This window comes from Salvelinus alpinus, chromosome 2 (assembly GCF_045679555.1).
Source record: "Salvelinus alpinus chromosome 2, SLU_Salpinus.1, whole genome shotgun sequence".
Taxonomy (NCBI): domain Eukaryota; kingdom Metazoa; phylum Chordata; class Actinopteri; order Salmoniformes; family Salmonidae; genus Salvelinus; species Salvelinus alpinus.
In genome coordinates this window covers 36,824,683-36,848,469 of record NC_092087.1, presented here as the reverse complement: position 1 = coordinate 36,848,469, position 23,787 = coordinate 36,824,683, and the positions used below count along the sequence as shown (strand labels likewise).

The 23,787-nt window shown below is 42.8% G+C and overlaps 1 protein-coding gene across 1 annotated transcript in view; it reads left to right on the top strand.

The window, feature by feature from the left end:
- The first annotated feature begins 236 nt into the window (after positions 1-236).
- Positions 237-23,787, top strand: part of LOC139560116 (G-protein coupled receptor 22-like) — a 70,183-nt gene continuing 46,632 nt past the window's right edge. The window contains exon 1 of the mRNA XM_071376636.1: positions 237-815. The gene's annotated coding sequence lies outside the window, so the exon portion shown is untranslated. The remainder of the gene's footprint in view (positions 816-23,787) is intronic.

Genomic DNA, 23,787 nt, shown 5'->3' with positions numbered 1-23,787 from the left:
CAATGTGATTGATTGAGTGGACCCCTTCCCTCTAGCAAATACATGGGAAAATAGAGGAAAATAACCAAATTAAATGGAAAAATGTCTGAATACAATGTGTTTCATAGAGTATGAAAAGGTCGACGGTTTAATGCTCGAGCGCACCTGTTATTCTTGCATCATCTCCTCACAATAATTCCCCGCTCTGAGAGAGAGGGGTGGGGTGGAGTGGGTATAGTAGAGTGTTGTACTATACACGAGAGGGAGCAGAAGATTTTTCAGTATTTGGGGAATCACACCGAATTACTACAGGGGAGCGTTCGCCCTTCATGAATCTCAGGTCCTCCTTGTAATGCTACCCATCACACCTCCCTCCCTCGCTTCTATTCCATTCCCTCTTCAACTAAAGCATTCGATTTCCCTCCTGCCTGCAGATCGTGACCGTATTGGATGAGGGATGCGCCGCTGTGCTCCAAGAGCGACTACCCGTTGCAGTGCATGTGTTAACGTGTGACTGACCTATCTATGTATGGGATTCTTCACTCTCTGTGGGGAGACAAGGAGCTGATAGCGTCCTGAGAGGGAAAACGTTAAAAGTTGGAGGAATTAACTGATTTATGGACAGAAAAAAGGTCACTAGTAACTACTCTTTCTTGTCCCGTGGATGATTTTTTCCCAATCCCGCGCTAAAGGCGCGTCGGTCACGTCGCGCAACAACCAGCTGTCCTGGAGCCCGCTGGAGTGAATATGTGCTCCGTGCACGCGAGAGATAGCGCAGCGCGCGGACACCTGCAGTAAATGTAGCGGGAATTCCCCTCGTAAACCGTCCGGAGAAGGTAAGTTAAAAACCTCTAGGAAGATATCTATCCATTTACATTATGTTTATGATTCTATATAGGTTATAGCCTACCATTAGCCCACCACCATTTCATCCACTATGTATTTTTTTTCATCTTTAGGGTTCATTTATCTCTTGAATGATTATTTGTTTGTTTTATACATTGATATATATAAAAGAAGGTCGAAGAAATTGTTTAATTAAACATTTTGAATTATGCAACATTAACATACATTTTGCAGTAGAAGCCATAGGCATATGCCACACATAGGCACGGGAAGTAGGGGTGCTGAGGGTGCTGCAGCACCCCCTGAAAATCAGAATAAAAAATGTTAATGAAATATCTATATATTTTTGAAGAACATTATTTTTCACAAAAGTAGTGCACTGGGCCTTTAATAGTACTGTATTAGCCGTCCTACATAGCGTCTGTGGCTCGGGCACAAATATTTTTTCAGCACACCCCCTTTAAATTAAATAAAACATTTAAAAACGCAGCACTACTACTGAGTCAGTAGAATTGTGCACTTGGTTTAGTGGGTCGGGAGGATACGTCCATAGAGCGCCATTACCAGCTCAGTGTATGGGATGCTTGCAAAAAAGACTCCTGCTGAGAAGTCTGTCAATCGAATGGTTGTTTTTCAGGATGCTTTGGAATGACAACTAAACCGATGTATATTTAAAGTGGGCCAAGTGCATTGTTGTTACTGTATACTGTATTAGTAGGCTACATGATCTAGATGTTTATTGTATGCTACATTGTGGAAGGTAAATGTTACAGAGACCAACTGTCATTGTAAACCCCACTGACTGTCATATAGCATGGCTACCTTTTGTTGATTTCAATTCATTCATTGAATGCATTTTGTTTATTTGAGTTTTTCCCATGGAGGCCAAATGAAGGCGAATGAGAGAAGAGCCCTGGCCTGCTACAGCATAATAGACTGGATGGACTAGTAGCACTTAGTCCCAAGAGCAGTCCTTTAGGTGGTCAGGGGCGTCACTGTAGTAAAACAGCTTTGTTTTCATGCAGCCACCTAAATGTATAGAGTACTGTCAGACAATCACACTTCCATATTTTAGCCTTGCCCTATAGACTACTGTGTATTTGTTTACTATATGAATGTGAGCTTATACTGTAAACCTTAAGGCATTTTGAACTCAAATACTCCTAGTATGTTGAACTAAAAGTCAATGAAAAGTAATTATTGCTTAAAATATTTATGTGGTACTCTCTCAAAACTAAATAAGTCACATCAACTCTAGATTGTTAACCATTTTTGTAATTTCATCAGTAACTTACTGTATTCAGTGGCGGATTTAGGTATGGGCGACATGGGCGACCACCCAGTACAGCATCTTGCCGGTGGCGGCACTGGGCGCCCGCACAAAAACATTTGGAATGGTGCCATTTGCGCGATCGTTTTTCTATCGCTCATTTGCACATCACGTCAATGATATCATGTCACCGTGTGGGACTGGGGGTCAATTAACCTTGTCGGAGTGGGCGCCCATATCTAGTTTTTGAGCTATGCAGGCTACTGCCTGGAAAGGTCTCCCACTCAGAAGTAGAAGATGGGGAGGGGGGCGGGGGTAGGTTGACCTCAGGTCTCCCCATTGGAAGCCCAAGGTAGGGGGAGCGGGGGAATCTATCAAATAGCGCACTTCTAACTTTGTACAGTACTAATGCAATTAGTAAAATTAGTCACACTACGAAATGCTACCAAATAAACCACAATTCATTCATAATACTGTGAATACAGTATATAGATTCACAGACCTATTGTTTATTTTTTTTCAGTGTTTTTCGGAATCGTGAAGAATAATATAAAACCAGTCTGCACACCACCAAGGTGAATTGGTTTAGTCTTGACTCTTGGTTGAAAGTGTTGGGGGATGGGTAATGCATTGATGCTCGAGTACCAAATCAACACAAATGGATAACAAAAGGTCTAAGCCATCAGTGCCCAGTTTAGGAAAAAGAGGAAAGAAGAAAAGGAGAAACGCGCAAAAGATAAAGGTATTGCAGCTATGTCATCTCTTTATGAGTATAATATTATGCATGTAATGAAATAGGCTAGTATAACACTTATGTTTGTCAGACTATGTTGCTATGTTGCTTGCTATGCTATTACACATAGGGCGACAATATTCAGTTTTCTGTCCAACTAGGTTACATAACATTGGATATCATTTCACACAGTTTCATCATGATAATGTGTGTAGAATCCAACAAAACGATTACAACCTAACTAGCACATTATTGATTTGGTTAACTTTCATTGAGGTGACATCATAAAGGTTTTCTGTGATTGAATTGACTAGGTCCTGAACTCAGTAAGGGGAATTTCCAATGCTTTAGGCAAACTTATAAGACATCTATATTATGCTGAGATTTTGTATATTTTGTGATACATTGAGTCTTTTGGAATGTCTTGTGCTTAGAATTAGCCAAGGAGGTTGTATGGTTAATTTGATTCCTATTCTGAAAGTTTGATAAATTGTGCATAATGACATGAATATTTAATTGTGCAACAAATGTATTTAGGGTGTCAGACTCATACTGTATTTCAATGCAAATTCAAGGGCACTTGTGAAATATTTTGGAGCACCCTCTGGTACTGGCCAGGATGAGGAGCCATATACATTCTCAGCCACACAGGTGTCTTCACAAATGTTGTCTGAGCCTGAGGATGAGGATGAAGACCCATTTGCTTCCACTTCTCTCCAGCAGGATTCTTCAGGTGTGTTTGTGCGCATGCGCACATGTGTGTGTGGGTACACGCACCTGTGTTTATGTGTGCAGCCCTGCATAACATAAACAAAATAAATAATTTCCCTTTTGCAAAGTTTTAAGTTTCCATATTGCAGGTAACAATGACGATTGTATTATTACTGGGTATGTATGGGGCGGCAGGTAGCCTAGTGGTTAGAGAGCGTTGGGCCAGTAACCAAAAGGTTTCTAGAATTAATCCCCGAGCTGACAAGGTAAAAATCTGTCGTTCTGCCCCTGAACAAGGCAATTAACCCACTATTCCTAGGCCGTCATTGTCAATAAGAATTTATTCTTAACTGACTTGCCTAGTTAAATAAAGGTAAAATACATTTAAAAAAAATTATGTGGGATGTTCCACCACTATAAATGCGGTGAATAATGTGTGTAAACTAATGCCCATGTGCTCTCCGTTAGAAATGCCTGTAGCAGCATCCCCACCAAATCCTGCTGCTGAGGATGAACCACTGTCTACAGACCCTGTCTACAGACCCTTCTGACTGGCCTTCAGTTCTGACTGACAGAATTCGGACACAACTCGTTTGCAGAGGACCAAGTGAGGTACCACCTCACTTTGTTTTCACAAGGAATGAGAGTGATGGAAAAAGTTGCCACCACCAGTATTTCAGGAAGATCTTGGTGAGTGGTAAAAAAATCCCTAGAAGTTGGTTGGTGTATTCTGAAAGAAACAACAGCCTTTCTGCTTCTGCTGCAAACTCTTTTCTAAGAAGAATATTAATTTAGCAAACTCAGGACTGACAGACTGGAAACATGCACGTTCTTTGCTGACTTCACACGACAGCAGTCCAGAACACCAAAACTGCATGAAAACATGGAAAGAACTGGCAATGAGGATCACAAAAGGGGAAACAATTCATAAGCATGAGATGGCACTTATGGAGGCTGAGAGGATAAGATGGAGAGAGGTGTTGACACGTCTGACTGCTATTGTGCAGTCTCTGGCAATTAGAAATCTGGCACAAAGGGGACACACAGAAACACTGTACTCTCCATCAAATGGACATTTTCTCAAAGAGGTTGAACTGATGGCACAATTTGATCCAGTCATGAAAGAGCACCTTAACCGTGTCCAAAAAGGGACCTCGAGTCACACCACCAGCTACCTTGGCCACCAAATGCAGAATGAACTCATTGATTTGTTCAGCAGCAAGGTCATTTCAATAACGGTGAGTGACGTCAAGCTGGCAAAATTCTTCTCTATAATTCTAGATTGCACCTCAGATGTCAGCCACACTCAACAGTTGTCAGTTGTGATTATAATCGTGTCACTGAAGGAGGAGCCCCACATAAAGGAACATTTTATTGGGTTTTTGGATGCAGAAGAGTCCTTGGGCCAACATTTGGCAATCTGATTCTCAAAAGATTAGAGGAGCTAAACATTCCTTTTGAGGACTGTAGAGGACAGTCTTACGATAATGGGGCCAACATGAGAGGCACAAATAAAGGTGTCCAAGCCAAACTCCTGGAAATTAATCCAAGAGCTCTATTTGTGCCATGTGGGGCTCACACATTGAACCTGATTGTGGCTGATGCTGTTAAACGTTCTGTCGATGCCAGAGGTTACTTTGGCATCTTACACAAACTGTACACCTTGTTCTGAGCCTCCACACAGCGATGGGCCATCCATGTGGACATCACTTTGAAGATATGGACTGAGACAAGGTGGCAGAGTAAAGTTAAGAGTGTCGAGCCACTGAGGTATAAGACAGCAGCGGTGAGAGAGGCACTGACTGAGGTGAGGGACACACCAAAGACCCTGTGATAAAGATTGAAGCCCAGTCCTTGTCAGAGAAGGTGGGATCATATTGCTTCAGCATCTGTACAGTGGTGTGGCATGACATCTTGAGACAGATCCAACATGTGAGAAAGCTAATGCAGTCTCTCAGTATGCATGTGGATGTTGCAGTCAGTCTTCTCAGAAAGACAGAGAGGTCTCAGCAGCTACAGGGCAACAGGCTTTATGATTGCACAAACGTCAGCCAATGATATTGTGAGGGTATGAATGTAGAGGCCGTTCTACAAGAAAAAGGGCTGAGGTCCACAAAGCGGCACTTTTCATACGGATCATTTGATGAGCCTTTGAGTGATGTCCTGAAGAAGCTGGAGGTGACATTTTTCAATGTCATTGTTGATGTTGCAACCTCAGCTCTTCAGGAAAGATTTTCCACATTGGAAAATGTGGGAGAGAAGTTTGGAGTGCTGTCAACCTTCCAAAGTCTCTCAAATGAGGAGCTGACAGAACAATGTGAGGCCCTCAGTGTAACACTGCACTATAAAAAACACTCAGACTTGGATGGCAGAGAGCTTGCACAGGAACTGAAGAACTTGCCTGACTTGCCATCGAAGACCATGACCCTACTTGAGCTGCTGATATTAATACATGAAAGGGAGCTCTCAGAATTGTATCCACATTTGTGGACTGCTCTCAGAATTGGTTTTACTCTTCCAGTGACCATAGCTGAAGCAGAGAGCTTTTCAAAGCTGAAGCTCATCAAATCCTACCCGAGGTTCACCATGTCACAGGAACGCCTTAGTGGCCTTGCTGTCATCAGTATTAACCATGCAATTGCTGGACAGAGTTCTTATGATGATGTAATTGATGACTTTGCATCAAGGAATGCAAGAAAGGTCAGGGTTTAGATGGCAGTTGTGCAATTTAGTTTGTGTGTTTCTTGTTTGAAGTGCAATAGTGTAATAATCAGGTTCTCTTCTTTATAAGTGTGTTATTCTATTTGTGTATTTGTGTGATATAGGATTTGTGCAATTTAGTTTTATTTGTGTGTTTTTTGTTAGCAATAGGGTAATAGTGTAATAATTTGATTATCTTTTTTATTTGTATTTATATACTACAATTTGTTTCTATTTGTCTTTGTTACTTTTTGATATTTATGAGTCTTATTTTTATATTTATATGGTTTTAAATGTTATGATTATTTATTTGTGTTGTTCCAAATGTCTGAATTAAAATTACAGTTAGTGCAGAATGGTGTTTTTTGGGGGGGGGGGGGGGGGGGCTGAAGGGGGGGTTCACCCAGAAAGCCATACAAGCTAGAACCGCCACTGACTGTATAAACTGAATACAGTAGATTACCGTAGAATGCACAGTAAAACACAGTACATTTGTTTTACAGCACACTGTAAGACCTTTCTGTAATGTCAACAGTGAAACACTGTAGAATGCACAACAAAATACCTTAAATGTATTTTACAGTATTTACTATGGTGCATTGTGGGAAAATTATGGGCAGTGAAAGAGTCTCTGGCTAATTAACACAAGGCGTGCCTTGTAATAGGCTATATTTGTCGCATGCGTGAGTGATCATTCTGTACCCCCACAGAATACGGTAATATACTGTATTTTAGGAATTCTACAAACCTTGTCCTAAAAATATAGATGATAAGAAACATTTTTTTATTTTTTATACCTGTCTGGCGATCGTAATTTACATAGACTTTTTAGGGCAGAACAGGGCTTTTGGCACTGCTAGGTTGCTACGCAATAGCAGACCAGCATAGCTTGTAACTTCACACTCCAGACCGGACACTGGGGGCCTGGTTTTGCCCTGTAATTACAGCCAGTTTGGAAGCATTTGTTTAGACTTCTAGAAGTGCAAGTGATATGAAATACCTAGTATTCATTAATATGCTTTATACCACAGCATTGAATACTCGTTTCTGATTGGCTAGAAGGGCATTCTAGAATGGACATTAAAACCAGTGTGGCGGTTTTGGCACCAAGATCTTTGTAATGCACGGTTTACGCATACAAGCACACACCACCAATCCAAGTGAAGGGTTAAACCGGTTTATTACTATCAGGCATCGTTAGCTTTCCTGATGTACAAAACTCAAAACAAACAGAGTAAACACTTCATCACCAGTGGATGGTCCTCCAATCTTGGTCTTTGGGGGTTCAATTCTTCTTGAAGTCATAAATTCCTTTCTTCTTAAAAACCTCCTTCTCTACTGTATGCTCTGTTTCGCCAATAACCTCCTAATCCTTCACCTGCCGGGGTCAAAGAAAAGACAACGAAAGAAAACCCAGGGCGTGGTTAACTGGAGACACTGATTGGTTTCAACTGTTTGTAGTTTGGCACTGATTACAACTGGAGGCAGGTGTGGCTGTTCTGCTGCAGACTAGAAGTTTTCCCCTGAGCTGTCCGTGGTCCTGGCAGCCAGAAAACAAAGAAACCTCACAAGCACATGTCCATCCACCACACAAGCCCTGAAACCGCTACACCAGATAACTGGACAGTTGGAAAAGATATCTGGAAATTTGGAAAAGACAATGGGACACCTTTCATTCATAACGCGATATGCGCCCACACATGCTCCAAAGTTACAGAAAGCTAAACCAACAGCTACACAAACTGAAATTGTGTACATTGTAAACGCAGGTCCAAAGAGGAAAAAACTTATCTAGCTATCTTGCATTGATTTGTTTTTGCAGAGACATTATTTTTTTTGCATCTGATCATGACCTAACGTGGTGAGTGATGAAGATGAATGTATCTGATCCCTACTGTTGCAGTCAAATCAAATCAAATTTTATTTGTCACATACACATGGTTAGCAGATGTTAATGCGAGTGTAGCGAAATGCTTGTGCTTCTAGTTCCGACAATGCAGTAATAACCAACAAGTAATCTAACCTAACAATTCCACAACTATTACCTTATACACACAAGTGTAAAGGGATAAAGAATATGTACATAAAGATATATGAATGAGTGATGGTACAGAACGGCATAGGCAAGATGCAGTAGATGGTATAGAGTACAGTATATACATATGAGGTGAGTAATGTAGGGTATATAAACATAAAGTGGCATAGTTTAAAGTGGCTAGTGATACATGTATTACATAAAGATGGCAAGATGCAGTAGATGATATAGAGTACAGTATATACATATACATATGAGATGAGTAATGTAGGGTATGTAAACATTATATTAAGTGGCATTGTTTAAAGTGGCTAGTGATACATTTTTACATAATTTCCATCAATTCCCATTATTAAAGTGGCTGGAGTTGAGTCAGTATGTTGGCAGCGGCCACTAAATGTTAGTGGTGGCTGTTTAACAGTCTGATGGCCTTGAGATAGAAGCTGTTTTTCAGTCTCTCGGTCCCTGCTTTGATGCACCTGTACTGACCTCGCCTTCTGGATGATAGCGGGGTGAACAGGCAGTGGCTTGGGTGGTTGTTGTCCTTGATGATCTTTATGACCTTCCTGTGACATCGGGTGGTGTAGGTGTCCTGGAGGGCAGGTAGTTTGCCCCCGGTGATGCGTTCTGCAGACCTCACTATCCTCTGGAGAGCCTTACGGTTGTGGGCGGAGCAGTTGCCGTACCAGGCGGTGATACAGCCCGACAGGATGCTCTCGATTGTGCATCTGTAGAAGTTTGTGAGTGCTTTTGGTGACAAGCCGAATTTCTTCAGCCTCCTGAGGTTGAAGAGGCGCTGCTGCGCCTTCTTCACAACGCTGTCTGTGTGGGTGGACCAATTCAGTTTGTCCGTGATGTGTACACCGAGGAACTTAAAACTTTCCACCTTCTCCACTACTGACCCGTCGATGTGGATAGGGGGGTGCTCCCTCTGCTGTTTCCTGAAGTCCACAATCATCTCCTTTGTTTTGTTGACGTTGAGTGTGAGGTTATTTTCCTGACACCACACTCCGAGGGCCCTCACCTCCTCCCTGTAGGCCGTCTCGTCGTTGTTGGTAATCAAGCCTACCACTGTAGTGTCATCCGCAAACTTGATGATTGAGTTGGAGGCGTGCATGGCCACGCAGTCGTGGGTGAACAGGGAGTACAGGAGAGGGCTCAGAACGCACCCTTGTGGGGCCCCAGTGTTGAGGATCAGCGGGGTGGAGATGTTGTTACCTACCCTCACCATCTGGGGGTGGCCCGTCAGGAAGTCCAGGACCCAGTTGCACAGGGCGGGGTCGAGACCCAAGGTCTCGAGCTTGATGACGAGTTTGGAGGGTACTATGGTGTTAAATGCTGAGCTGTAGTCGATGAACAGTATTCTCACATAGGTATTCCTCTTGTCCAGATGGGTTAGGGCAGTGTGCAGTGTGGTTGCGATTGCGTCGCATTTGCGATCGCGATTGCGTTGCGTCGTGGAGTGGGTCTAGGGTGTCAGGTAGGGTGGAGGTGATATGGTCCTTGACTAGTCTCTCAAAGCACTTCATGATGACGGAAGTGAGTGCTATGGGGCGGTAGTCGTTTAGCTCAGTTACCTTAGCTTTCTTGGGAACAGGAACAATGGTGGCCCTCTTGAAGCATGTGGGAACAGCAGACTGGGATAAGGATTGATTGAATATGTCCTTAAACACACCAGCCAGCTGGTCTGCGCATGTTCTGAGGACGCGGCTGGGAATGCCGTCTGGGCCTGCAGCCTTGCGAGGGTTAACACGTTTAAATGTTTTACTCACCTCGGCTGCAGTGAAGGAGAGCCCGCAGGTTTTGGTAGCGGGCCGTGTCAGTGGCACTGTATTGTCCTCAAAGCGAGCAAAAAAGTTATTTAGTCTGTCTGGGAGCAAGACATCCTGGTCCGCGACGGGGCTGGTTTTCTTTTTGTAATCCGTGATTGACTGTAGACCCTGCCACATACCTCTTGTGTCTGAGCTGTTGAATTGCGACTCTACTTTGTCTCTATACTGGCACTTAGCTTGTTTGATTGCCTTGCGGAGGGAATAGCTACACTGTTTGTATTCGGTCATGTTTCCGGTCACCTTGCCCTGGTTAAAAGTAGTGGTTCGCGCTTTCAGTTTCACGCGAATGCTGCCATCAATCCACGGTTTCTGGTTTGGGAATGTTTTAATCGTTGCTGTGGGTACGACATCGTCAATGCACTTTCTAATGAACTCGCTCACCGAATCAGTGTATTCGTCAATGTTGTTGTTGGACGCAATGCGGAACATATCCCAATCCACGTGATCGAAGCAGTCTTGAAGCGTGGAGTCAGATTGGTCGGACCAGCGTTGAACAGACCTGAGCGCGGGAGCTTGCTGTTTTAGTTTCTGTTTGTAGGCTGGAAGCAACAAAATGGAGTCGTGGTCAGCTTTTCCGAAAGGAGGGCGGGGGAGGGCCTTATATGCGTCGCGGAAGTTAGTATAACAATGATCCAAGGTTTTACCAGCCCTGGTAGCACAATTGATATGCTGATAGAATTTAGGGAGTTTTGTTTTCAGATTAGCCTTGTTAAAATCCCCAGCTACGATGAATGCAGCCTCAGGGTGTGTGGTTTCCAGTTTACAAAGAGTCAGATAAAGTTCGTTCAGGGCCATCGATGTGTCTGCTTGGGGGGGAATATATATGGCTGTGATTATAATCGAAGAGAATTCCCTTGGTAGATAATGCGGTCGACATTTGATTGTGAGGAATTCTAAATCAGGTGAACAGAATGACTTGAGTTCCTGTATGTTGTTATGATCACACCACGTCTCGTTAATCATAAGGCATACACCCCCGCCCCTCTTCTTACCAGAAAGATGTTTGTTTCTGTCGGCGCGATGCGTGAAGAATCCAGCTGGCTGCACCGACTCCGTTAGCGTCTCTCGAGTGAGCCATGTTTCCGTGAAGCAAAGAACGTTACAGTCTCTGATGTCTCTCTGGAATGTTACCCTTGCTCGGATTTCATCAACCTTGTTGTCAAGAGACTGGACATTGGCGAGTAGTATGCTAGGGAGTGGAGCGCGATGTGCCCGTCTCCGAAGCCTGACCAGAAGACCGCTTCGTTTGCCCCTTTTATGGCGTCGTTGTTTAGGGTCGCCGGCTGGGATCAGATCCATTGTACTGGGTGGAAGGCAAAACACAGGATCCGCTTCGGGAGAGTCATATTCCTGGTTGTAATGATTGTGAGTTGACGTTGCTCTTATATTCAGTAGTTCGTCCCGACTGTATGTAATGAAACCTAAGATTACCTGGGGTACCAATGTAAGAAATAACACATAAAAAAACAAAATACTGCATAGTTTCCTAGGAACGCGAAGCGAGGCGGCCATCTCTGTCGGCGCCGGAAGTAACAGTCATGGCGCAAGTGACGCTATGCTGTCAAATCCTCCCACGTTTCTAGTTTGACTAGCTGTTTTCAGCAACGTTTTTTGGGGGGGTTGTCATATTGGCAGATTTGCTAGCAACAAACTATTTAGCTAGCTTCCAGCCTTTGATATGCAATGCAATCTCCTCATAATTAACAGTCAGTGTTGACGAGTGTCCTGGCAAGAACGCAAACTTTTCTAGCTATGCCAGGCAAAATCGGGCATTATCAGCTCATTGTTCTGGATGTATCCAAATGAATGTCAATAGAAAACAGCAACTTTGCTGTTAAGCTGGCTGTAGATGTTGTGACTGTGTTAGCCATAGCTAGCAAGCAAGGGATAGGAATGTTGCCAGCGAGCATTGCAACGAAACAAAGAACGACTGGGTCACGTCCATAAATATCAAACTAAGCGAACAAGTGACTGGGTCGTGTCTCGAGCAACCAAAATATCAGAAAGTATGAATTTGCTTATATAAATGAAAATATAAACGGAAATGTTTTATTTCTTCCGGTAAATGTGTGCTTAGTATTGTTTTCTCTAGCAACTGTGGTATAAACAGCTTAAACAAACGCAACAGAATACACTTTGCTGTTATTCTGGCTACAGAGGTAGTGACTGTCTAGCCGGAGCAAGTTGGCTAGCTAGCAGCAAGCAAGGGATAATAATGTTGCCATTGAGCATGTTAAACGAACATAAAGAACGAACGACCGGGTCGGGTATGTAAAAGCCAACTACTCAAACGACTGGGTCGTGTCTCTAGCATCCAAAATATGAAAATTGAAATATCAACGAAAAATAAGTACTTCTGCCGGTAAATGTGTGCTTTCATATTGTTTTCATTGGCAAATGTGGTATAAGCGGGATATGTACATTACCTTGGAAAAATGAATTCCGCAAAGTGACTCGGCTCCGCCTTGTCCCGCTACGTCAACCATTATTTCCAAAGTAATGTACAGAACGTCTGCGTTTACCCCTTACATAATATACACATTCCTACAGATAACTTGCTTGCTCTAATCCCTTAAAATTACAGTAAAATACGTTAGAAATAATATTCTCACAGTTTAATAGTCACATTTACTGTATTGTACTGTGTTTCATTGCTCTGGCATCAAGTTACTGTGAATATCTCAGTATTGAAGTGGCCTTATCCAGATAGTCAGCAATATTTCATAATATATCTTGTTGTATTTACAATAATTTTGAAGACCATTGTATTCTGAACTATAACAACATTTTCAGTAATGGTTACATAAACGTTTTACTTGCTATAACTGTGATGTTTTTTATGAACCTTGGTTGAATGCACTGACTCTAATTTCCTAAGGACAAGAGTGCCCGCTAAATGACCAAAATGTAAATAAAGAAATATCAACTTGCAAAGAACACTGGGTAATATGTCGCTGCATGTGTAATTCCAGTAATATACTGTACAATAAATTACAGTAGCTTACTGGCCAATTACTGCCAGTAAGTTATGGTACATTTTACAGGAAATGTTTTACATTGTATTTTTTGGAATTGTTTTTAATATCTGTGTTATTTTTATTTTATTTCACCTTTATTTAACCAGGTAGGCTAGTTGAGAACAAGTTCTCATTTACAACTGCGACCTGGCCAAGATAAAGCAAAGCAGTGTGACACAGACAACAACACAGAGTTACACATGGAATAACATGGAATAAACAATAAACAAGCCAATAACACAATAAACAAGTCAATGACACAGTAGAAAAAAAGAAAGTCTATATACAGTGTGTGCAAAAGGCATGAGTAGGTAGGCAATAAATAGGCCATAGTAGCGAAGAATTACAATTTAGCAGATTAACACTGGAGTGATAAATGAGCAGATGATGATGTGCAAGTAGAGATACTGGTGTGCAAAGGAGCAGAAAAGTAAATAAAAACAGTATGGGGATGAGGTAGGTAGATTGGGTGGGCTATTTACAGATGGACTATGTACAGCTGCAGCGATCGGATAGCTGCTCAGATAGCTGATGTTTAAAGTTGGTGAGGGAAATATAAGTCTCCAGCTTCAGCGATTTTTGCAATTCGTTCCAGTCACTTGCAGCAGAGAACTGGAAGGAAAGGCGGCCACATTAGGTGTTGGCTTTGTGGATGATCAGTGAGATATACCTGCTGGAACGTGTGGGTGTTGTTATCGTGACCAGTGAGCTGAGATAAGGCGGAGCTTTACCTAGCATAGACTTATAGATGATCTGGAGCCAGTGGGTCTGGCGACGAATATGTAGCGATAGCCAGCCGACTAGAGCATGCATACAGGTCGCAGTGGTGGGTGGTATAAGGTGATTTGGTAACAAAACGGATGGCACTGTGATAGACTGCATCCAGTTTGCTGAGTAGAGTATTGGAAGATATTTTGTAGATGACATCGCCGAAGTCGAGGATCGGTAGGATCAGTTTTACTAGGGTAAGTTTGGCGGCGTGAGTGAAGGAGGCTTTGTTGTGAAATCGAAAGCCGATTCTAGATTTGATTTTGGATTGGAGATGTTTAATATGAGTCTGGAAGGAGAGTTTACAGTCTAGCCAGACACCTAGGTATTTATAGTTGTCCACATATTCTAGGTCAGAACCGTCCAGGGTGGTGATGCTAGTCGGGCGGGCGGGTGCGGGCAGCGAACGGTTGAAAAGCATTCCTTTGGTTTTACTAGCGTTTAAGAGCAGTTGGAGGCCACGGGAGGAGTGTTGTATGGCATTGAAACTCGTTTGGAGGTTAGTTAGCACAGTGTCCAAGGAAGGGCCAGAAGTATACAGAATGGTGTCGTCTGCGTAGAGGTGGATCAGGGAATCACCCGCAGCAAGAGCGACATCATTGATATATACAGAGAAAGAGTCGGCCTGAGAATTGAACCCTGTGGTACCCCCATAGAGACTGCCAGAGGTCCGGACAACAGGCCCTTCGATTTGACACACTGAACTCTGTCTGCAAAGTAGTTGGTGAACCAGGCGAGGCAGTCATTAGAGAAACCAAGGCTATTGAGTCTGCCGATAAGAATACGGTGATTGACAGAGTCGAAAGCCTTGGCCAGGTCGATGAAGACGGCTGCACAATACTGTCTTTTATCGATGGCGGTTATGATATCGTTTAGAGTGTCACCCCTTTGAAGAGGGGGATGACCGCGGCAGGTTTCCAATCTTTAGGGATCTCGGACGATACGAAAGAGAGGTTGAACAGGCTGGTAATAGGGGTTGCAACAATGGCGGCGGATAGTACTAGAACGAGAGGGTCCAGATTGTCTAGCCTAGCTGATTTGTACGGGTCCAGGTTTTGCAGCTCTTTCAGAACATCTGCTATCTGGATTTGGGTGAAGGAGAAGCTGGGGAGGCTCGGGCGAGTAGCTGCGGGGGGGGGGGGCTGTTGGCCGGGGTTGGAGTAGCCAGGAGGACGGCATGGCCAGCCGTAGAGAAATGCTTATGGAAATGTTTGATTATCATGGATTTATCGGTGGTGACCGTGTTACCTAGCCTCAGTGCAGTGGGCAGCTGGGAGGAGGTGCTCTTGTTCTCCATGGACTTTACAGTGTCCCAAACCTTCTTGGAGTTAGAGCTACAGGATGAAAATTTCTGCTTGAAAAAGCTAGCCTTTGCTTTCCTGACTGACTGCATGTATTGGTTCCTGACTTCCCTGAACAGTTGCATATCGCGGGGACTATTCGATGCTATTGTAGTCCGCCACAGGATGTTTTTGTGCTGGTCAAGGACAGTCAGGTCTGGAGTGAACCAGGGGCTATATCTGTTCTTAGTTCTGCATTTTGTGAAAGGGGCATGCTTATCTAAGATGGTGAGGAAATTACTTTTAAAGAACGACCAGGCATCCTCAACTGACGGGATGAGGTCAATATCCTTCCAGGATACCCGGGCCAGGTCGATTAGAAAGGCCTGCTCGCAGAAGTGTTTTAGAGAGCGTTTGACAGTGATGAGGGGTGATCGTTTGACCGCGGATACAGGCAATGAGGCAGTGATCGCTGAGATCCTGATTGAAAACAGCAGAGGTGTATTTGGAGGGCAAGTTGGTCAGGATAATGTCTATGAGGGTGCCCATGTTTACGGATTTAGGGGTGTACCTGGTGGGTTCCTTGATGATTTGTGTGAGATTGAGGGCGTCTAGCTTAGATTGTAGGACTGTTGGGGTGTTAAGCATATCCCAGTTTAGGCCCAGGACCTCCACATCCAGCTTCTTCATCTGCGGGATCGTCTGAGACCAGCCACCCGGACAGCTGATGAAACTGGGAGTTTGCACAACAAAACCCTCTCAGAGAAGCTCACCTGTGCTCGTTGTCCTTACCAGGGTTTTGACCTGACTGTAGTTTGGCGTTTTAACTGACTTCAGTGGGCTAATGCTCACCTTCGATTGCCACTGGCATGCTGGATGGAAATTTGATTGCACAGATATACTGTGACGAGATCCTGAGGCCCATTGTGCCATTCATCGCCACCATCACCTCATGTTTCAGCATGATAATGCATGGCCCTATGTCGCAAGGCTCTGTACACAATTCCTGGAAGCTGAAAATGTCCCAGTTCTTCCATGGCCTGCCTACTCACCAGACATGTCACTCATTGATCATGTTTGGGATGCGCTGGATGGACGTCTACGACAGCATGTTCCAGTTCCTGCCAATATCCAGCAACTCCGCACAGCCATTGAAGAGGAGTGGGAAAACATTCCACAGGCCACAATCAACAGCCTGATCAACTCTATGAGGAAAGCTCTCGAAAGTATCTTGTTACAAAATACATTGAAGTATATTTCAGACCAGTGTAATACAAATTACAAAATACTAAAAAGTAATTGAAATACATATTTCAAATAGATGTAACAGAAATACTGCCCATCTCTGCCTATTCCCTGCCCCAAAACCCAAAGGGATTGTCTCTGAAGACCTAGTCCCATTCCGCTCACTCAGATACCGTACTTCCCCTGTGTGTGTGTGTGTGTGTGTGTGTGTGTGTGTGTGTGTGTGTGTGTGTGTGTGTGTGTGTGTGTGTGTGTGTGTGTGTGTGTGTGTGTGTGTGGGGGTGTGCGTGAGAGAGATAGAGGGAGAAAGAGAAAGTGTGCACACAAGTGTGTGTTTGTTAGTGTGTTTGGTGTTTGTCTTTCTGTGCACGATGTGTGTGTGTGTGTATTTATGGAGGCTGATGTAGGAGGTGGTGGGGGAATATATTTCTACAAAGTGTGTCACTACAGCTGCTGCTGCAGTAATCCAGGGAAGCTCTCATAATAGATTTTTGCACAGTGAGTAGAGTATTGCTCCATCCTACAGTTGTTCTGTAATGCACTGCATGTTCTGATGTAAAGCAGGGATTGGCAACTGTGTGCCTTTTATTTTAGGCCCGCTGATCAAAATGTTGCTTAGGGCCCCCAAAAGGCTACAGCTGGCTCTGACTGCATGTGTGGGTATGGATGTGGGTACGCAGACCCCCACGAGCCACTGCGGCCCCCAATGATGAGTTCAGATTTTTTGTGGCCCCCACGCCCATCAAAGTTGCCCATCCCTGATGTATGCACTCACTATCTAAAGATTTCACTACATTGTGAGAGTCACAATTTGCATGGAAGTCTAGAAGTCTAGACTTCCATGCAAATTGTGACTCTCACAATGTAGTGAAATCTTTAGATAGTGAGTGCATACATCAGGGATGGGCAACTTTGATGGGCGTGGGGGCCACAAAAAATCTGAACTCATCATTGGGGGCCGCAGTGGCTCGTGGGGGTCTGCGTACCCACATCCATACCCACACATGCAGTCAGAGCCAGCTGTAGCCTTTTGGGGGCCCTAAGCAACATTTTGATCAGCCTTCTTTTGATTTTGATTTTGATTAGAAATAAGAAAGGCTTGTTGTTGTTATGGCAGCAGTTGAAGGGGTGGAGTTAGCGAATTACAAATAATCTCATTACTGTAGTTGAGTAGCTTTTCTGAGTACTTGTAGTTTTTGAGTATTTTTCTAAATCAGTAATTGTCCAACACAATGAAATTGGGGAGGGGACTGTGGATCTCTCTCTCTCTTCGTTCGTTCATTCGTATGTTCATTCATCACAAAACCCACTGATATTGCCAACTACTTTAATTAAGGACTTTTTCTTTGGCAAGATAAGCAAACTTAGGTATGACATGCCAGCAACAAACACTGACACTACACATCCATCTATTAACAATAGAAAACTGTTTATGCCCCTTACTTTTTGAGTTAAGCCAGTGTGTATAGACACACTGGCTTAACTCAAAGCCAGTGGCATGTTGTTAGTAAAGAAGGGGTGAAGGTAGCGAATGACTCAACACTATATACGTCAGCTACCACAGCAACTGAAATCACTGCAACACTTAACAAAGAGCTGCAGTTAGTTTCGGAATGGGTAGCAAGGAATAAGTTAGTCCTAAATATTTCCAAAACTAAAAACATTGTAATTGGGACAAATCATTCACTAAACCCTAAACCTCAACTACATCTTGTAATGAATAATGTGGAAATTGAGCAAGCTAAGGTGACTAAATTGCTTGGAGTAACCCTGGATTGTAAACTGTCATGGTCAAAACATATTGATGCAATAGTAGCTAAGATGGGGAGAAGTCTGTCCATAATAAAGCTCTGCTCTGCCTTCTTAACAGCACTAACAACAAGGCAAGTCCTACAGGCCCTAGTTTTGTCACACTTTGACCACTGTTCAGTAGTGTGGTCAGGTGCCACAAAGAGGGACGTAGGAAAATTGCAGTTGGCTCAGAACGTGGCAGAACGGCTGGCCCTTAAAGTACATTAATGACATGCATGTCAATCTCTCATGGCTCAAAGTGGAAGAGAGATTGACTTCATCAATACTTGTTTTTCTTAGAGGTGTTGACAAGCTGAATGTACTGAGCTGTCTGCTACCTCTTAAGGATATGACAATTTTTATTTATTTTTTGCCTAAAATGACATACCCACATCTAACTGCCTGTAGCTCAGGACCTGAAGCAAGGATATGCACATTCTTGTTAACCATTTGAAAGGAAACACTTTGAAGTTTGTGGAAATGTGAAATTAATTTAGGAGAATATAACACATTAGATCTGGTAAAAGATAATACAAAGAAAAAACATGCATATTTGTTTTTGTTCCATCATCTTTGAAATGCAAATGAAAGGCCACAATGTATTATTCCAGTTTAGGTGCAATTTAGATTTTGGTGCATGTGCATGTGCAGTGCAAGTGCAACGTTTTAGACTGATCCAATGAACCATTGCAAAATGTTACAAAATGTTATATCAAGTCTGCCCAAATGTGCCAAATTGGTTTATTGATACATTTTCAAGTACATAACTGTGCACTCTCCTCAAACAATAGCATGGTATTCTTTCACGGTAATAGCTACTGTAAATTGGACAGTGCAGTTAGATTAACAAGAATTGAAGCTTTCTGCCCATATCAGATATGTCTATGTCCTGGGAAATGTTCTTGTTACTTACAACGTCATGCTAATTACATTAGCGCAAGTGAGCTCAACCGTCCCACGGGGACGACGACATCGATACTGTAGAGGTTTTAAAATACTTGCACACAGCTCGGACACCCATGCATACCCCAAAAGACATGCCACCAGCGGTCTCTTCACAGTCCCCAAGTCCAGAACAGACTATGCGAGGCGCACAGTACTACATAGAGCCATGACTACATGGAACTCTATTCCACATCAGGTAACTGATGCAAGTAGTAGAATCAGATTTTAAAAACAGGTAAAAACACACCTTAACAACGGGGACTGTGAAAAGACACACACACAGGTACAGACACATGTTCACGCATGCATTGCGATATTATTGTATAGCGGTATCAAACATTTTGTATTGTATATATGTAGTTGTGTAATAATGTTATATGATGTGCTGTTTTATCTTTTGATTTATATGCAATGTAAGTGCTTTAATATGTTTGGACCCCAGGAAGCAGCTAATGGGGATCCTTAATAAATACAAATACAAAATACACGCAATATCTCAGAAAGCACTGGCCCGATTTTGGGTGAATGATTTGTCTTGCCATAGAGATCCTGCATTTTCAAAATTACACTGATCGGCCCAAGGCAGGAGCAATAGTAAATAACCCAATGGGGGGCGCTGCATCATTCGTGCGGGACGACATGTTTACTGTTGCCTTGTTTTATGCTTACTTAAGTATGTTTTGAATGAAGTGTTGTCCTTCACTACCTTTTTTAAACCATCCGTTACAGAGTAGCCTACAATTTTGAGGGCATGGAAAGTTTGCGAGCGATCCTCGGAGCCAGAAAAAAACTGTTCATCGTTGTTTAGTCAGTGACCAATGAAATCAAATTTCACGCATCGTGCCAATACAGGCCAATCAACCTGTGCATACAAACTGAACGATGATGCTCGGAAGATTTTCAAAAGGGCAAAAATAACTTATTTTAGTTTGAGATGTATCGTGAAAGAGAATAAAAAGAATTTGCGATGCAATACAAGCTTTGCTTAGCCAGGAGGGGGGAGGTGGAAGCCTACAAAAACTCTGCCTCGAACTTGAGGAAACATTGTAGAGGTAAGATAACTAGCTAGTTAGCTAGCTATGATTTATACAAAAAAAATTGCTATCGATGATTTTAGCAGCTAGTATAGCTAGCTATCTAATAGTCTAACTTATGAACATTAGCTTGCTAGACAACTAGGCTAACGCTATTCTTGCAGCTAAATAAGTTACATGGCTAACCACCACCTCATGGTGATAGCTGTTATGGCTAGCACGTCAGTGTCACTGTGTGGTGGTGGATATCTAGCTAGTTAGTCATTTATGTTATCTGGGTAGCTAACAACATTAGGCTAATGTCAGCAAGTGTTTCGCTTGCCTGGTCATGACATACAGTATTTAGAGAGACCTAGGATTTTTTTGTATGTACTGTACTTTGTCTGTGTAAATTAGGATAACATTCATCTAAAAGACAAAGTCTAACTATGTATATAACTATGTGAGTCTACACAATAGGTGCTGCTAGACATTAGAATTTTTGGGGGGTCTGAAAACATCTGACAAACTCACTTCAGTCTCAGTATCTGAGTATAATAAGAATGGAAAGTCTGTGTTTGGGCTATTTTAATGTCAGTGATACGATGAACTGAGTTGCCACATAAAGCAGAATTTTATGAAATATTCAATATGTGTTTGTTGTACCATTATACAGGTTTGGTCTACATGAAGCATCATCTTGACACAATGACAGAGGAGGACACAGAGCAACAGAGGCAGCGTTCATCTGATGAAGAGGATTTATTTTCATCACTGATGCCCAAAAGTTCACAAGGTACATCGGAACTGGTTGGGTACCTTGCCTGTGTATCAGACAATATGGACTCGTTTCATTCCTTTCCATACATAAAGAAGCCGTCCCTCAAACTGAACACGGCCTGCCTCTGCCGCCTGTGAGTGTTTTTTTATCTGTGTTGGACTGCTCTTCACTGCAAAGCGAGCGAGGAAAGAGGGAGGAGTGAGTGAGGTAGTAAATGAGTGGGGGGAGGAAATGGATGGGGGATTTTTTGTTTATGTACTTTATTTTGCATTGCTTTTAATTCATCAATACATTTGAATTGCTTTGAATGTTTAATCTATTTTCAAATATTAATAGTGTTGACAAATATTTTTTATATACAGATGTGCGTCGCTGCAATTCAAACAATACATTAATTTAGTTCCTACTGTACATTAATTTCCTCTCTTCCTTTTTCAATTTATTGCATGGAAAAGATCATGTGTAACAATGTTCAGGTAACCTTAGCGAGATGTTTTATTTTAAAAGTAACTAACTTACTTTTACTCTGTGTACTTTTAAAATTAGCTACTTTTTACCTGAGTAGTTTTTTACACCAGTAGTTTTACTTTACTTGAGTAACAGTACTTCTACTTGAGTAGGATATTTCAGTACTCTATAAGCAGCTGTCTACGCCAGGGCCAGTTGTGGTTTTGAATGTGTTCATACAGTGTGTTTCCATCTGTGTTAGTATGTCTGATGGGCTTATGTGTGGTGAATCTGAGGGCCTATACAGACTCAATGGCTCGAGGTATTCCTTCTGTTCTAAAACTGTTGGCAGACTATTATTCTTAATGGTTTGACATTTAAATTAATCCATGAACCACAGGGCCCCATGCACCTCCGCAAGCACCTCTAATGTTCTCTATACCTCTGACTCAGAGGGTGTCAACAGGGTTGGATGAATATAGACGAATACGAAGTGGGTTGAGTTTTACGTAGTTCCGCTGTGCAGACTTTTCTCCTGAGTAAAGCAGTGAGGTGGCTATGTGAAATTAAAAACACATTGCAATTAATTTACTGATCCAAGATTATGAGTGACGAGAGGAGATTTATCCACTGCACAATAAGTAAATCAAGCTAGAAAGGATAAAAGTAAGGAGAGGGGGTGGAATGGAGGGACACATGAAAAGCAGACCAAATAGAGAGATGGAAAGATACAGTAAATCACCAGTGAGGTAGAGGGAGACACTGGGGAGATATGCCATTAAGGAGGGGGAGAGCTGTGATAGCAGGGAGAAAAAACACAAATGTATGTGTGTGTTTCTGTATCGGTTCATGGATGTGTGTGAGGGCATAATGTGTGCACGCTGTGTGCAATGTGTGCATGTGAGTGTGAATGTGTGTCCGTGCTTGCCATGTGTGCCCGCGTGCATCCGTTCATGGTTGTAAGTGCGTGTGCGTGCATGAGTGTGTATATGTCACAGGTAGGGTTGCACATTTTGGGGAATATTCAGAGGTGGAAACCTTCTGTGGGAATTAACAGGAATATATGGGAATTAATGTCAATATTTGCAAAATAATAGTAACATTTAAAAGTAGATGTTTTTTGCATTGGATATATTTACCATGTCAAATGGAGACAGAAACATAAACCTTTTACCTTATCATAAGTATACATAATTGCAAATTATTAAATCCTTCCAATAGAAATGTCAAAAACTATTTAGTTACAAATTTAACAAAATTTAAATGTAATGAGTTGACTCTTCACATGGGATGATTTCAGTGAACAATAAAAGAAAGGGAATATTGAATGATCCCCAATGATTCATCACATCTCCCAAATACGTTTTCAACATACAACTGTAAAATGATAGTCTAGAAACTAAAGCTTTGGTTGTCTTCCTCTCAGGCTGCCATGTCTTCTCCCTGGACTCCCTCAATGTCCACCTCTTGAACATCAAACTCTGAGGGCTCATCTTCACTGTCACTTTCCAATCTTGTTGAGCATGGCTCATTGTCAGTTTCCAAGCCTCAAATTTGCCCGGATGGCCACCAACTTTTCAACCCTTGTATTGGTCAGCCTGTTGTGTGCTTTGGTGTGTGTGTTCCCAAACAAGGACCAGTTGCGCTCTGAGACGGCTGATGTTGGTGGGATTTGGAGGATGATGGAGGCAACAGGAGAAAGAGCCTCAGATCCACAAAGTCCCTTCCACCAGGTGACTGATGAGATATGTTCGCACGACTGCCATATTGCATCTCCATCCCAAAGCCCTTGCTTGGAAGTGTACTTCGCCAGACTGCCAAGAACCTTGCCCTCATCCAGGCCAAGGTGGCGAGACACAGTAGTGATGACACCATAGGCCTTGTTGATCTCTGCACCAGACAGGATGTCCTGCCAGCATACTTGGGTTCCAACATGTACGCTGCGGCGTGTATGGGCTTCAGGTAGAAGTCTTCACACTTTTTGATGTATTTCAGAACTGCAGTTTCCTCTGCTTGGAGCAACAGTGAAGTGGGTAGGGCAGTACGGATTTCTTCTCTTACATCTGCAAGCAGAGTCTGAACATCAGACTCATTGTCTCCCTCAATCCGTGCAATGGCTACTGCTATAGGTTTCAGGAGTTTCAGGCTGCTTACCACTCTCCCAAAATACATAATCCAGGAGGATCCTCTTGATAGGGCTGTACATATCGGCAGACTGTGATATGGCCATTTCTTGCAGAAAGACTCCTTCCCCTCCAGGAGAATGTCAAACATGATGACAACACCACCCCACCGGGTGTTGCTGGGCAGCTTCAATGTGGTGCTCTTATTCTTCTCACTTTGCTTGGTGAGGTAGATTGCTTCTATAACTTGATGACCCTTCACATACCTAAC